Source organism: Ambystoma mexicanum, chromosome 8 (assembly GCF_040938575.1).
Source record: "Ambystoma mexicanum isolate Mex_15411 chromosome 8, UKY_AmexF1_1, whole genome shotgun sequence".
NCBI classification, from domain to species: domain Eukaryota; kingdom Metazoa; phylum Chordata; class Amphibia; order Caudata; family Ambystomatidae; genus Ambystoma; species Ambystoma mexicanum.
In genome coordinates, this window is record NC_090929.1 from 140,438,048 (window position 1) to 140,455,874 (window position 17,827).

Genomic DNA, 17,827 nt, shown 5'->3' on the forward strand with positions numbered 1-17,827 from the left:
TCCAGCAAACATGTGTAAGGAGCATTGGCAAGGACCTTAAAGCATGGTTTTGCAAATGTGGCCATGTTTTATTTTTTGACAAGCCTCAAAATGTAGGTACATAAAATAGTGATATACCTTTGGTGACTGAGGTATAGTCTGTGGCCATGGGCAGTGGCCAGATTGCTGGGTCATGGCATCAGGTAATGACCCAGACTATCTGGCTACTGGCCAGGACTGCAAGGGACGAACAATGGGGTTAAAGTGGCCATGTCCACCTGGGACCGGCTATGTGGTAAAGTTATTCGAAAATGGGATAGGTTTGAAAGGGAAAAAAATGAGCTAGTGGTAATATAGTCATAGGGTTCTCTATTCGCCTTCTGCGGGCTGCTATGGAAAGGGAAGAGGTGCACTGTACGGAGCCCCGCCTTCCCTTTCCATGGTGACCATCTTGGAAAAAGATTTTCCTTCCTACACCGGGACGTCACGGGAATCCCGGTGTAGGAAGAAAAATCCTTTTTTTAGCACCCCAGGTTACCGTGTTGGGAACATGGGGTGCTAATGACCTTCTTCCCCCATTGCATGGGCTGGAAGGGGGGGATAACGGTCTGGAGCCCTCATTATCCACCCTCGTTTCGCTTGGGCTGATAACTGGAGCTGCCATGCCCTTATCCCCTGTTTCAGTCCCTGGAATGGGGGATGAACGCCACATTATTCCCATTAGCATAACACAAAATGTATTTATGTACTGAGAAATGTAAAGTAGATGGGGTCTATAAGATTGTTTTTTGTTCTATTTTTAACTGTGAAGGTGGTTCCTAAAGGGACCTTTCTTTAGTTGTTTTTTGTTTTTCTTTCTTTTTTTGCAGTAGAGGTTAGAACGTAAGGTGGGGAGGGAAATAAGGGAAGAGGCACCAATCACTAATATGGAGGGGCAGGTGTGCAGGGGAAGATGTTGCTTGTATGTTACTACTAAGGTAGTGGGCAGCGTTTCTCATGCTCCTTGATTACAGCTTCAAACGCATGTCGAAATTGCTCCCCCCTGCAGAGTGGTGTGTTGCAGTATATAGAGAGGACTGTTGTCTTCCAATGATATGGATCAACAGCCTCTTTTATTGCTTGCAAGTTAGCTGGTGGGAGTTTGTGTACCATAGGAGTAGGCTGTGTGGTTATAGTATTGGTTGAGGAAGATCAGGTGGAGGAAGACAGCCTACTACTTGCTGAGAAAAGAACAACCTTTCTGAGAGCATTGCGGTGGTTAGATTTGGTGTGGTGGCACATGGAGGTGGTCCCATAGGAGTACTGTCCAGGTAGTCCACGACTGAGTACAATACATTTCACTTTGCCAGCTTTAGCCTTTGGTACATCCCAACAGTGGTAAATAACTGCCACACCCATGATTCTCTCTTGATGCTAGAGGTAGGTACTTCCTCTATCTCATCTTCTTGGTCCTCTTCATTGTCTTTGGAAGTACTGCACTTTTTTTGTTGTATAGGTCCTCCAGCTGGTGGTGGTTGTGGTGGCTCTTGGGGAGGAGAGATAGCAATAGCTGATGCCATTTTTAAGATAAATAGCAGTCTTGCTAATATTTATCAAAGTATGTGCTCTGTACTAGATTGTTAATGGATAATGAGTAAGAATAGGTGTAGGAGCAGTGCAAGGGGAACATTTTGAGCTTGAAAGTTCCTAGACCAGCAGAAAATGCAGTTCCAAACTATCCGTGAAGCACGGACCCGATTGCAAAGTGCAGATACATTTGCAAACACATCATCATGCCGCGCGTGAGCATGCAGTCACGTGATGCTGTTCAGAAGGTCCGTGATGACGTCAAACATTTGCGGACATCGACGAATGCAACAACAGTGGAAAAAGTTGCAAAAAGTGAATAGAAGTGTTAAAAATGAAGCTAGACGGTGGGGAAATGGCATAGGTTAAAGGTGAAACTTTGTAAATTGGACAAATATGTTGCTATATTAGGGTAAGTATGATATTAGTAAAAAACCCGTAGGTATTTATTAGTACAACTTAACCATAATGTCCCTTTAACAACGTTTTTTCCTGTGAATTTCATAGGTTTTTATTAGTGCAACTTAACCATAACATGTGAATATATATATATATATACACTACAAAAAAAATGTGTTGAGGGAACGTTATGGTTAAGTTGCCCTACGAAAAACCTGTGCACTTCACAAAAAAATGTTCACCCTCCCCATTATGGTTCAAATTAAAACCGAAAAAAACCCTGAAATTCGCCAGTTATGGCAGACTGAGCCCCCTTAATTGCCACCACCCCTGTGCACTGCTAACACTAACACCCAGAACATGAAAGATGTCCTCTCAAATGTCACTGGTGACATCACTGACGACATCACATGTTTAGCCCCTTTGTTTTCGTTCCCTGCCATATATATATATATATATATTCAGGGAAAAATCTTTGTTAAAGGGACGTTATGGTAAAGTTGCGCTACTAAAAACCTATGAAATTCAGTGAAAAAACTTTGTCAAAGGAACGTTATGGTTCCAAGTAAAACCGAAAAACCCTTGAAATTCGCCAGTTATGGTAAGCTAAGCAACCATAACTCGCGCCACCACTGTGCACTGCCAAGACTAACACCCAGGACATCAAAGATGACATCACAAATGTCATTGATGACATCACTGATGACATCACATGTGTATGTACTTTTCATGAAATATGTGTACAAGGGATTCTTATTATAATGTTGTGAAACAAGTATCAAGGATCATTGCAATAAATATCATACCCTAATTAGTGCATTGAACGATGCATTGATATAAATAGCATTCTATTATGGAGTTCTATCTAGTATACTAAGCTACTGATACAGAAACATAACATGGTGTGTAGTGTACAAGATGAAGGTATACTATTCGTAATGTTAATATGTTGAATAATGAAATGATAATTGTTTTCTTAATAGATTTTTGTGTATTGTGAAATATGTAATGCGTAGCTAATAAAACATTACTATAGACAAAACACAAAGACACAAGAACACATACCAATATGGGTATATACAGGGAAAGTGAAGTTAGCAAAAAAGCACAAGTAGTAGCAGAAACAATTCATAACTTAACTGATTATTTTCATGCAAATAAATGATTGCTCTGTTTCAAAGCTGCTATTCACCCTATGTATATGTAACACTTGATGTGATTGGACCCACAGGGAAAGTACAGCCATAAAAAAAAAACAACAGAACTATCAGAAAGTGCTCATAAGTCTATTGATTATCTTTATGCACAAAAAGGATTGCTGTCTTTCAAGCTTGTGTCTTCCCGTATGTATATGTTTCATATGATGTGACTGGAATCTAACAGAATTACTGTAAGAACCTACTTGAAGGATACATCTACAAATAAAATAAAATGTTTAGTTTCTGACTGCTACTGAAGAAAACCATGTGGCCTAGATATGTCAGCAAAAGAAAAAAGAGTGAGCCAGACATGTGATGTCATCAGTGATGTCATCAATGACATTTGTGATGTCATCTTTGATGTCCTGGGTGTTAGTCTTAGCAGTGCATGGTGGTGGCGCGAGTTATGGTTGCTTAGCTTACCATAACTGGCGAATTTCAAGGGTTTTTCGGTTTTACTTGGAACCATAACGTTCCTTTGACAACGTTTTTTCACTGAATTTCATAGGTTTTTAGTAGCGCAACTTTACCATAACGTCCCTTTAACAAAGTTTTTTCCCTGAATTTCATAGGTTTTTAGTAGCGCAACTTAACCATAACGTCCCTTTAACAAAGTTTTTTCATTGAATTTGATAGGTTTTTATTAGGGCAACTTAACCATAACGTCCCTGTAACATTTTTTTTTACTAAATTTTAAAGGTTTTTATTAGTACAACGTGACCATAACATCCTTTTCAATAGATGAAGACCACTAACATCTTATGTCCTCAAAGTGGGAATGCCGGGTGGTAAAAAAAACAAAAAGATTTTCCTTCCTACGCCGGGACGCCTGCGGCGTCTCGGTGTAGGAAGGAAAATCTTTTACCAAGATGGCCGCCATGGAAAGGGAAGGCGGGGTGTATAAAGAACACAACGGCTCATGAGCGGGGTTGGGGGGGCACAGGGGAGACACATGGGCATGAGCGGGGGGTGAGAGGGAACAGGGTACAAACGGGGCATGAGCAGGGGTTGGGGGGGAAAAGGAAGGAAACACAGGGCATGAGCGGTGGTGGGGGGAACACGAGAGAGACACGGGGCATGAGCAGCGGGTGGGGAGGAACATGAGGGAGACACGGGGTATGAGCAGGGGGTGGGGAGGAACACGAGGGAGACACAGGGCATGAGCGGGGGGTACAGGGCACATACGGGACATGAGCGGGGGTGGGGAGGAAAGGAGAGAGACAAGGGGCATGAGCAGGGGGTGGGGGGAACACGAGGGAGACACGGAGCATGAGCGGGGGGCGGGGGGTAACACGAGGGAGACACGGGGCATGAGCGGGGTGTGGGGGGCAACAGGAGACAGACACGGGGCATGAGCAGAGGGTGGGGGGCAACAGGAGACAGACACGGGGCATGGGTGGGAGCAAGAGGAGACAGACACGGGGCATGAGCGGGGGTGGGGGGAACAGGAGACAGACACGGGGCATGAGCGGGGGGTGGGGGTACAGAAGACAGACACGGGCCATGAGCAGGGTAGTGGGGGGCAACAGGAGAGAGACATGGGGCATGAGCGGGGGGTGGGGGGTACAGGAGACAGACACGGGGCATGAGCGGGGGGTGGGGGGCAACAGGAGAGAGACATGGGACATGAGCGGGGGGGTGGGAGGGTACAGGAGACAGACACGGGGCATGAGCGGGGGGTGGGGGGCAACAGGAGAGAGACATGGGACATGAGCGGGTGGGGGGAACAGGAGACAGACATGGGGCATGAGCGGGGGGGTCGGGGGTACAGGAGACAGACACGAGCATGAGCAGGGGGTGGGGGGGTACAGGAGACAGACACAGGGCATGAGCGGGGGTTGGGGGGCAACAGGAGAGAGACACGGGGCATGAGCGGGGGTGGGGGGAACAAAAGAGACAGACACGGGGCATGAGCGGGGGGCAACAGGAGAGAGACACAGGGCAGGAGCGCGGGGTGGGGGGGAACAGGACATAGACACGGGGCATGAATGGGGTGTGGAGGGGAACAGGAGACAGACACGGGGCGTGAGCGGGGGGTGGGGAAAGGGGAGAGACACACGGGGCATGAGCGGGGGTGGGGGGAGGGAGAGAGACACACGGGGCATGAGCGGTGGGCGGGAGGGAGAGAGACACATGGGGCAAGAGCGGGGGTGGGCGGGAGGGGGGAAGACACAAGGGGCAAGAGCGGGGGTGGGCGGGAGGGGGGAAGACATGGGGCATGAGCGGTGGGCGGGAGGGAGAGAGACACATGGGGCAAGAGCGGGGGTGGGCGGGAGGGGGGAAGACACAAGGGGCAAGAGCGGGGGTGGGCGGGAGGGGGCAAGAGACACGGGGCAAGAGCGGGGGTGGGCGGGAGGGGGCAAGAGCCACGGGGCAAGAGCGGGGGTGGGCGGGAGGGGGCAAGGGACATGGGGCCAAGAGCGGGGGTGGGCGGGAGGGGGCAAGAGACATGGGGCCAAGAGCGGGGGTGGGCAGGAGGGGGCAAGAGACACAGGGCCAAGAGCGGGGGTGGGCGGGAGGGGGCAAGAGACACGGGGCCAAGAGCGGGGGTGGGCGGGAGGGGGCAAGAGACACGGGGCCAAGAGCGGGGGTGGGCGGGAGGGTGCAAGGGACACGGGGCCAAGAGCGGGGGTGGGCGGGAGGGGGCAAGAGACACGGGGCCAAGAGCGGGGGTGGGCGGGAGGGGGCAAGAGACACGGGGCCAAGAACGGGGGTGGGTGGGAGGGGGCAAGAGACACGGGGCCAAGAGCGGTGGTGGGCGGGAGGGGGCAAGAGACACGGGGCCAAGAGCGGGGGTGGGCGGGAGGGGGCAAGAGACACGGGGCCAAGAGCGAGGGTGGGCGGGAGGGGGCAAGAGACACGGGGCCAAGAGCGGGGGTGGGCGGGAGGGGGAAAGAGACACGGGCCAAGAGCGAGGGTGGGCGATAGGGGGAAAGAGACACGGGCCAAGAGCGGGGGTGGGCGGGAGAGGGAAAGACACACGGGCCAAGAGCGGGGATGGGTGTGAGGGGGAAAGACACACGGGCCAAGAGTGGGGGTGGGCGGGAGGGGGAAAGACACACGGGGCAAGAGCAGGGGTGGGCGGGAGGGGGAAAGACACACGGGGCAAGAGCGGGGGTGGGCGGGAGTGGGAAAGACACACGGGGTAAGAGTGGGGGTGGGCGGGAGGGGGAAAGACACACGGGGCAAGAGCGGGGGTGGGCGGGAGGGGGAAAGACACACAGGGCAAGAGCGGGGGTGGGCGGGAGGGAGACAGACACACGGGGCAAGAGCGGGGGTGGGCGGGAGACAGACACACGGGGCAAGAGCGGGGGTGGGAGGGAGGGAGACAGACACACGGGGCAAGAGCGGGGGTGGGAGGGAGGGAGACAGACACACGGGGCAAGAGCAGGGGTGGGAGGGAGGGAGACAGACACACGGGGCAAGAGCGGGGGTGGGCAGGAGGGAGACAGACACACGGGGCAAGAGCGGGGGTGGGCGGGAGGGAGACAGACACACGGGGCAAGAGCGGGGGTGGGCGGGAGGGAGACAGACACACGGGGCAAGAGCGGGGGTGGGCGGGAGGGAGACAGACACACGGGGCAAGAGCGGGGGTGGGCGGGAGGGAGACAGACACACGGGGCAAGAGCGGGGGTCGGCGGGAGGGAGACAGACACACGGGGCAAGAGCGGGGGTGGGCAGAAGGGAGACAGACACACGGAGCAAGAGTGGGGGTGGACTGGAGGGAGACAGACACATGGGCAAGAGCGGGGGTGGGGGGGTACAGGAGACAGACACGGGGCATGAGCAGGGGGTGGGGGGCAACAGGAGAGAGACACGGGGCATGAGCGGGGGGTGGGGGGCAACAGGAGACAGACACGGGGCATGAGCGGGGGTGGGGGGAACAACAGAGACAGACACGGGGCGTGATCAGGGGGTGGGGGCAACAGGAGACAGACACAGGGCATGAGCGGGGGGTGGGGGGGCAACAGGAGACAGACACGGGGCATGAGCAGGGGGTGGGGGGCAACAGGAGACAGACACAGGGCATGAGCGGGGGGTGGGGGGCAACAGGAGACAGACACGGGGCATGAGCGGGGGGTGGGGGGGAACAGGAGACAGACACGGAGCATGAGCGGGGGGGTGGGGAGAACAGGAGACAGACACGGGGCATGAGCAGGGGGTGGGGGGCAACAAGAGACAGACACAGGGCATGAGCGGGGGTGGGAGGAACAGGAGACAGACACGGGGCATGAGCGGGGGGTGGGGAGAACAGGAGACAGACACGGGGCATGAGCGGGGGGGTGGGGGGCAACAGGAGACAGACACGGGGCACGAGCAGGGGTGTGGGGGCAACAGGAGACAGACACGGGCATGAGCGCGGAGTGGGGGGGTACAGGAGACAGACACGAGGCATGGGTGGGAGCAAGAGGAGACAGACATGGGGCATGAGCGGGGGGTGGGGGGAACAGGAGACAGACACGGGGCATGAGCGGGGGTGGGGGGTACAGAAGACAGACACGGGGCATGAGCGGGGTAGTGGGGGGCAACAGGAGAGAGACATGGGGCATGAGCGTGGGTGGGAGGGGGTACAGGAGACAGACACGAGGCATGAGCAGGGGGTGGGGGGCAACAGAAGAGAGACACGGGGCATGAGCGGGGGGGTGAGGGGGTACAGGAGACATACACGGGGCATGAGCGGGGGGTGGGGGCAACAGGAGAGAGACAAGGGACATGAGCGGGTGGGGGAACAGGAGACAGACACGGGGCATGAGCAGGGGGGGCAACAGGAGACAGACATGGGGCATGAGCAGGGGCGTGGGGGGGTACAGGAGACAGACAGGGGGCATGAGCGGGGGTGGGGGCAACAGGAGAGAGACAAGGGACATGAGCGGGTGGGGGGAACAGGAGACAGACACGGGGCATGAGCAGGGGGGGCAACAGGAGACAGACACGGGGCATGAGCGGGGGGTGGGGGGGTACAGGAGACAGACACGAGCATGAGCGGGGGGGTACAGGAGAAAGACACGGGGCATGAGCAGGGGTGGGGGGCAACAGGAGAGAGACTCAGGGCATGAGCAGGGGGTGGGGGGGAACAAAAGAGACAGACACGGGGCAGGAGCGGGGGTGGGGGGCAACAGGAGACAGACACGGGGCAGGAGCGGGGGGTGGGGGGCAACAGGAGACAGACACGGGGCATGAGAGGGGGGTGGGGGGCAACAGGAGACAGACACGGGGCATGAGCGGGCGGTGGGGGGTACAGGAGACAGACACGGGGCAGGAGCGGGGGGTGGGGGGCAACAGGAGACAGACACGGGGCAGGAGCGGGGGGTGGGGGGCAACAGGAGACAGACACGGGGCATGAGCGGGCGGTGGGGAACAACAGAGAGACACGGGGCAGGGGTTGGGGGGCAACAGGAGACAGACACGGGGCATGAGCGGGGGTGGGCGGGAGGGGGAAAGAGACACGGGGCAAGAGCGGGGGTGGGGGGTAGGGGGAAAGAGACACGGGGCAAGAGCGGGGGGTGGGCGGGAGGGGGGAAGACACACGGGGCAAGAGCGGGGGTGGGCAGGAGGGGGAAGACACACGGGTCAAGAGCAGGGGTGGGCGGGAGGGGGAAGACACACGGGGCAAGAGCGGGGGTGGGCGGGAGGGGGAAGACACACGGGGCAAGAGCGGGGGTGGGCAGGAGGGGGAAGACACACGGGGCAAGAGCAGGGGTGGGCGGGAGGGGGAAGACACACGGGGCAAGAGCGGGGGTGGGCGGGAGGGGGAAGACACACGGGGCAAGAGCGGGGGTGGGCGGGAGGGGGAAAGACCCACGGGGCAAGAGCGGGGGTGGGCAGGAGGGGGAAAGACACACGAGGCAAGAGCGGGGGTGGGCGGGAGGGGGAAAGACACACGGGGCAAGAGCGGGGGTGGGCGGGAGGGGGAAAGACACACGGGGCAAGAGCGGGAAAGACACACGGGGCAAGAGCGGGAAAGACACACGGGACAAGAGCGGGAAAGACACACGGGGCAAGAGCGGGAAAGACACACGGGGCAAGAGCGGGAAAGACACACGGGGCAAGAGCGGGGGTGGGCGGGAGGGGGCAAGAGCGGGGGTGGGCGGGAGGGGGAAAGACACACGGGGCAAGAGCGGGGTGGGCGGGAGGGGGACAGACACACGGGGCAAGAGCGGGGGTGGGGGGGAGGGGGACAGACACACGGGGCAAGAGCGGGGGTGTGGGGGAGGGAGACAGACACACGGGGCAAGAGCGGGGGTGGGGGGGAGGGAGACAGACACACGAGGCATGAGCGTGGGGTGGGCGGGAGGGGGAGAGACACACGAGGCATGAGGGGGGGTGGGCGGGAGGGGGAGAGACACACGGGGCATGAGTGGGGGGTGGGCGGGAGGGGGAGAGACACACGGGGCATGAGCGGGGGGTGGGTGGGAGGGGGAGAGACACAAGGGGCATGAGCGGGGGGTGTGCGGGAGGGGGAGAGACACACGGACATGAGCGGGGGTGGGCGGCAGGTGGTGAGAGACATACGGACATGAGCGGGGGTGGGCAGCGGGTGGGAAGAGACATACTGACATGAGCGGGCGGCGGGTGGGGAGAGACAACACGGACATGAGTGGGCGGCGGGTCGGGAGAGACAACACGGACATGAGCGGGCGGCGGGTGGGGAGAGACAACACGGACATGAGCGGGGGGCGGGTGGGGAGAGACAACAAGGACATGAGCGGGCGGCGGGTGGGGAGAGACAACACGGACATGAGCGGGCGGCGGGTGGGGAGAGACAACACGGACATGAGCGGGCGGCGGGTGGGGAGAGACACACGGGGCAAGAGCGGGAGGGGTGGGCGGTTGGGAGAGACGAGCGGGGCAGGAGTGGGGCATGAGCGGGGGGTGGGCGTAAGGGAGAAAGACACATGGGGCAAGAGGTGGGGGTAACAGGAGACAGACACGGGCATGAGCGGGGGTGGGGGACTTACTGTGCAGGCGGGATACAAAGCCTCTCATGCGAGGAACAAAGATGGCGGGCGTCTCTGAAGCCAGACGCACTGCACGCTTCCACGCATCCAATGAGAGAGCACGTCAGATGTCCGCGGACATCACGCAAGCTGCTGGCCCAATCACCGTCCTGTCCGCGGAGCGAACAGGGAAGTGTGTCTGCGAAGCGAACACAGATATCACTAATTCTTTTTCACTTACATTTTTGTCATTTTTTTAAAAACTACTGGACGGATTTACACCAAATAAAGCAAAGCACGCTTTCGGGACCAAGCCGCCGCTCCTGCCGCTAATTTGGTGTAAATCCGTCCAGCGGTTTGGGCTGTAGGCGTGAGCAAAGTTTTTTCCCATTATGTCTATGGGAAAAAAAAAAGTTTTGGGACCCCCCCCCTATAACTTTGCCCCCCCTGGACGAATCCTCAAAAAAAATTCAGAGTGACCCAACTACTTTTTTTGCAAAGTTTGGTGAGGATCCGTCCAGGGAGAGCGAAGTTATAAGCCACCCAAAAAGTGCTCTTCCTATGGAAACAGCAACTTAACCATAACTACATGGCCATTACCGTGGCCATGTAATATATATATATATATATATATATATATATATATATATATATATATATATATATATATACATTCAGAAAAACAGCTTTGTTAAAGGGATGTTATACTTTACAGTGAAACCAGAAAACACTGCACATCCCCCCATTATGGAAAGCTAAGCAACCATAACTCACACCATCTACGTGCATTGCTATGACTTACACCCAGGACATCAAAGATGACATCAGAAATATCATAGACCAGTAGCCACATCCCCGACATTGTGGCCACTAACCATACATAGAGGCTACCCCTCAGATGTTGAACGGGAAATCATATCGTGCCTCCTTTATTGTGTATATTGGCCTAAACCCAGTCGCTCTGCGAAGAAATCTGCACTTCAAGGTTCTGACCTTAGATCGATTAAGCCGCCATTTTAGGTTCACCAGCCATTTTCGTTCTCACTCCAAAGTCACCCTGTGTTCTAAAATGGTGGACAGTGTTGTTCTGCTTGTAACATGGCCGTCTTGACGTCTGTACACGAGTTAATGCTTAAACTGCCCACAGGCCAAATGTTAGGGTCATGTACTGAGACCTTGTCCTTCGTTGACCTGTGGATAGAGGATTACCTGTGCCAACAATACTAATCCATGAACATATATTAAGCACAATACTGTTTGAATGCTAAATGTACACTCTTGTTTGACTACATTGTATAAGAATATGTACGGAGGCTTAATATAGAATCCGAAGACACACTGTTACTATTGTAACCTATTGGAGTATGTATTAAGGATAATCCATAAATGTATAGATGCATAAATTAGGAACAAACTCGGCATGAACCCCTAGCCCGAGAAATGGTTAACCTGCAAATGGGCTGGACATCATGTTACAAATTGTATAAAAAGCACAAACATTCTAATGTACAGTCCCACTCACTTCACACACCGAACATTGCTGGTATTCACTGTGTTGTACTGAGGGCCTGATAGCTATCTGTTGCTTTGTCCTTTGAAAACTGTTCAGTTGTAGAATAAAGATCTGTGTATCTTTGTAAGCCCGTGTTGGTGTATTTCCTTTTGGGGTACTCAGCCTCGATATTTTCTTTTGCTTTTACACAGAGACGGAGGCTGTACCGTTGATTTGTTATGTACATGACGACACTTGTTAAATATCAAAACACTATCACATGCACAACACGAAGCTTTTTCGGTCGTTGTCAATGACCTTTACATACATGTAGTAATTCTTTTCTCTAAAAATGAGCGTAAAAAACGCAAAGGAGTAGTGAACTTACGTTGACATAAAATCCCAAACAAACTCTGTGATGGGAAGCGCAATAACTTCAGAAATACTGGAAGCAACACCATTACCACTCACCTTTCGACACATAATTTCGTAACTGGCACAGGTCGAAAGGTGTGAAGATATGTGTATTGGGAGGGTGTAACCATGTATTATTTTACAAACATTTCTGTGCATAGGGCATCTGAGTGACAGAAATTGGCCTGACGGTGACAGAAATTGGCCTGACGGCACTAAAGCATATGAGATGGGCCTGACCCTCCCGTAGCCAATGCAAGTAGTATGCAGTACCTTTCTCCATAATGTTCCTTGGCAGCTTAAACAAATGCGTCCATATGGACGTACGTGCCGTGATGTAGCACCTAAAAAACAACACATTACAACCTGCAACGTAAAATGCCACATTGTGAAAACAGAGAGTACATTTGTAAAGAAAACAATAACATTTAAGAATTAGTACAGTAGTTTTATTTCACAATAAACTGAGCGAAATCATTGCCCTATGCAATTAGTAAAGTAGTTATGTTTCACAATGAACTGTGTGAAATGATCGCCCTATTCACATTTCCATAGAAGTATTAAGTTTGTCTCTTTGGTCGACAATGAAAATGTTAAAGGCCACGTTGGTTTTTTTCACACACAGAAAGTAAGTGTTGCCGTCATTTTGCTAATGGCCATACTAACCTACAATCATATATAACATCATTTTTTTGGTGATTTGGATGATTGCTCATATGTCTCTAGTATCGATCCCACCATATACACTAGTATACCTGTATTTATTGAAATCAGTATGGCTCCACCTCTTGTCTTTGAGTTTACATCTGTTATGGGTGGGAGGAAATCATTCCTTCCTTGGACAAACAGTATTTGTCTCCTCTAGAATTATTATCTCGGCCATGCTTCTACTTCATACGTCAGATATCACATATCAGTTACATACAGACTGTACTTAATTTGTGTGGGGTGTTTGCCAGGGCTCAGCCCTGGCACTCATTTCTGAGGCCCGGCACGTATTGTCTCAGACTAAGATTGATTATGAAGTAATGATAGCCAGAGCATCCCTCAACCCCACTGGGTGTGAGCTGTAGATTAACCCCAAATGTGTCGACACTGTGCGGAGCAGCTGTGGGGGGTGGCTGCAATGGTGGGGAGCTGCCCGTCACAAGTGTGCTAGAAAATATTTGGACCCTGGCACTTATTTTCTTACAAATTAAGCAGTGCATAGAGAATGTAGACCATATACATTTCTTGATATGATTTTCAATGTTGTCATTTTGTTTTTCATTTGATATCTCATGAGTGCACAGAGTTTCTCACTTTATCCATTTTCTGTACCACACCATCTGGAATCCTCCTCCTGGATTTATCAGCAATATTTGACATAATCAGCTGCAAGGACATTGAATTAGTGGGAACAGCACTACACTGGATTACTTCATTATTCCTGGACAGGGCTGAGACCACACATATGGCCACTTTTATGCCACCACTTTAATATCTGTGGACTACGTCAAGGATCAAGTCTTTCACCACTGCTCCTCAACATTGACATAAATACCCTTCTCGAATTCATGAGCACCCCAGGTATCACATGCCTCAGCTATGCAGACGATATGCAAATCACCTACAATCTCACGGACAACTCTTCATCAAACTAGCTAGAGCTTGCTGCCAGGATCATGACAAACCAACTGATACGTAGCCCAATAAGGACCTATAGAAGGATCTGCTGCACCACAACAACCACCCACATCAATCCCCTGGCATGAGCAAAGTTGAGACTGCCAAACCACTGCTGCATCAACCAAAACACTTCCATTTACTGAACAGGCCCTCACATTAAAACATGAGGTAAAATCCATCATAAGAAACTGGTTCTTCTAACTTCTAAACATTCACCGCATCATTCTATACTTGATCTTCCTGCACAGGACCATGGCAGTCATTACACTTGAATACTCCAGGCTAGACTACACAGAGAACATATTCTGCAGCCTGACAGAAAGCCTAGTAAACATACTACAGAGAGCTCCAAATGCAGCATCCAGACTCATTCTGAGACTCTTAAAATGCATACACGCCATCCATTAAATGTTTCCTGCATGCTGCAACAAGACTCATTTGAGGACTCTGCAAATTTGGCTGTATCACCCCGACTCTCATCGAACTGCATAGGCTCCCACTGAAAGCCTGTATCATCTTCAAATCCTGTTGCGTTATCTATAAGGCTGTCATACTGAAGTCCCTAAGCTACCTCACTGAGAAACTCAGCATCTCTGGAGGCCTGCGATCTACCAGAAGTAAGTAAATGTGCAGACTTCAATTATGACGGTTGTTAAGACAGATTTCTGAACTCTGTCCTGGTGGCGCAGAAGTTCAGATGGCCAACCTAATTACTTGGAACAGGGTAACCTCTGGACAAGCCAGACCAATCAAGGTAGCGATCGCGGCGGTCAAGACTAGGTCTCAAGAGGGGTGAGGGTGACTGAAAGCCCGCAGTGAGCACACAAAGCAAGGACACTTACAAACTACTCCAAACAGGTGCTATATTAAAAATATATACACATTTATTCCAAGGCCTTTAAAACAATGACCGTAGCGAGAAATCACAATACAACTCTAGTAAACCAACACATACCATACCAATACAATATATATACAAATACAACAAGTCTCAAGCGTTAGATGCACGAAATGTGTAGTCCACCTAAAAGGGAAGGAAAACAGGCATTGCAAAATAATGCTTAGACCCAGTCCGCCTTCAGAGGCACCTAACTAGAAGGAAGTCCGAGCCCTACGAAGAGTGGAGCCTTGTGCTCAAAAGTACCTGCACACGCTGGTGCCAACGGGCAAAAGGGGAGTCTCTTCGAGGGAAATCAGGCAGTTCAGTTTAGTGCACAAATGAAGAAGAACAGAGTTCCGCGACTCAAGCGCAGCCTCCACTGTGGGCAGAAGCAGAGCGCGAGTACGGAAAGGCGTGCTGTTTTGACACAGCGGGGAAAAGCTATGGGCTACTGCAGGAGGGCGACCAGTTCCTAGCTATGCTACTCACCGGTCCCCGATGCAAGCAGACCCAGGCTTCTCCGCGTCAGTTTCAGTCGCTGGCAGGTTCAGAAGAGCAGGGGACGTCTCGTCGTCGTGTTGAGTCTGCAGCAGCAGAGTTGAGTAAAAGACGTCCCAAACGAAGAAACCCGCACAGTTTGTTACCACAGCAGGGCAACGGAGCGGCCGTGTGTATCTGAGACAAATGTACACTACTCACTTCAGACCTGGGAACGCCAAGTGTACGAAGCATGTGAGAGTGACAAGGACTCGAAATACTACACAACCTGGCGGCGGTTACAAAGCAAGACTCCTGTGTAGGCTGGTCAGTCTGCTGGATGGCCCAGAGACGCTTCCGAAGGCTTACTAGCAGGAGAGGGTGAAGTTGCCGAGAATAGCTGTTCCCGCTATTCCAAGGGTCGAAGTACCAGTACAGGCCTTCTGGTTCGATCAAAGGTGAAAAGGGTTTCACAAGGCGACAGCAGTGCAGAGGAGCAGTCCTTCAGCGGGTCACCAGCGATTCCTCGGTCCAGCCTCTTGGTTGCAGGATACTTGGCTCCTGTATTCCTTCGTTCGTGAGAACTCAGGAGATCGACCTGGTAGTGGTGTTTCCAGCCCCCTTTTATCCACGGTTCCCTTCGCGCCAAAACGGAGGGAACCCAATGGGAGATCCGCTCATCAACACACACACCATTCGTGGACCAATCACGGACCACGGTGGTCCCAGGCATTCACACCACCCTAGACTCTCTGGCACCCAGGATGTGAATTGGGACCAGACATCCCAGCCCACATCCTGGAGGCACACACAAGACATGTAGAAGCCCGCAAAAGCATCTGTGTTTCGCGGGAAAGTACATGCCCAAATAAGGAAGGCCCCGGGTCGGCTCGACCTGGGGAAGGTGAAGGGAGCAAGACGGTCAGCGGACAGGACAAAGGAGCCTCGTGGTCTGGCCATTTTGGGAGCCAGGCCACCATTTTGGGTTAAGCGCGAGAAACGCGCTTAGAACGCCAAAAGGAGCTCAAAACACACGAAACGATCGCTGCCACCATTCCCGTCCGTGAATCACTTGCACCGATCAGTTACAATCCTAAACGAGTATCTAGGGCCTGTAGAAGGCTAGAGACCCAAGAGAGCTGTAACATGTTAAAAGAAACTACGGAAAACAGCGTTTCCCGGTACTGACTGTCTTAAGGGCATGTCAGTTTCCCCGTAAGAAAGGAGCGAAAGCCCAGAGGAGTGCGGCATAAGGCTGCACTTCTCTGGCAAAGTCGAGAACAAGGTAAAAAACAACAGCAAAAAGTTTAGGGGTTGCCACATGGAAGGAAAATTACCTACAATTACGAAATCTTTCCTAACACTCGCCCTTCCCAGACTATGGACAGGGGGAACTAATCCACCCCTGGATGAGTCTCTTGTTCAGGTCGGTTAAACATTCTGGACAACCCATCAGCATTGCTATGTTGGACACCTGGCCTATGCTCAATAGTGAAGTCGAAGCCTTGTAGACTTATGGACCACCTAAGCAACTTTGTATTCTCCCCCTTCATGTTCATTAGCCACTTTAAGGGCTTATGGTCAGTTTACACAGTGAAGTGAGTCCCATAGAGGTAGGGCCTTAGCTTCCTTAGGGCCCACACAACAGAGAAACATTCTTTCTCTACCGTGGACCATCTGAGCTCTCTGTCCTTAAGCTGGCGACTAATAAAACCAATAGGGTGTTCCTTACCCTTCTCATCTACTTGTGATAGTACAGCTCCTATCCCAGTGTCAGAGGCGTCCGTTTGCATGATAAAAGGTCTTTGATAATCAGGGGCCCTGAGGACAGGGGCCTGGCACAATGAGTCATTTAAGCCATTGAAGGCCTTCTCACACTCATCGGTCCAAGTTACCTTCTTGGGTTTCTTCGGAGTGGTGAGGGCAGTCAGAGGGGCAGCTATGGTGCCATAGTCTGCCACAAAATTGCGGTAATACCCTGTGAGTCCTAAGAAGGCTCTCACTTGGGTTTGTGTAGTGGGGGTAGGCCAGTCTTGTACTGCTTGTACTTTACTGGGTAGAGGCTGTATCCTCCCTCCACCTACTTCATGTCCAAGGTAAACCACTGAGCCTTGTCCAATCTGGCATTTACTAGCCTGTATGGTCAAGTGTGCTTTCTGAAGAGCCTGGAGCACAATCCCGAGGTGTTTCACATGGTCTTCCCAGGTGGCACTGAAAACTGCTATATCGTCCAGATATGCAAGACAGAATTTGTCCAACCCATTCAAAACATGATTCACAAGCCTCTGGAAAGTGGCAGGTGCATTCTTCAACCCGAACGGCATTACCCGGAATTGGTAAAGGCCGTCTGGAGTAGAAAATGCTGTCTTCTCCTTGGCATGTTCTGCTAAAGCTATTTGCCAATAGCCAGCAGTGAGGTCAAACGTGCTGAGGTACTTGGAGGCACCCAAAGTATCCACCAGCTCATCTGTTCGAGGCAAGGGGTGTGCATCTGTCTTGGTGACAGCATTCAGAGCCCTGTAATCCACGCAGAACCTCAATTCAGAAGTGCCTGCCTCTGGAACCAAAACCACAGGGCTGGACCAAGGACTACTAGAGGGTTCAATCACCCCAAGGTCTAACATCTTGTTGACCTCGGTCTTAATATAAGACCGTACTTTGTCTGACATCCTGTATCCCCTACTTTTGGTAGGTACACTGTCTCCTGTGTCTATGTTATGTTTGCACCAAGGTGTCAAACCAGGCGACTGTGAAAACAGGGGGGAAAACTGCCTAAGCAAACCTTTCACCTCAGCCTGCTGATCAGAAGTCAGGT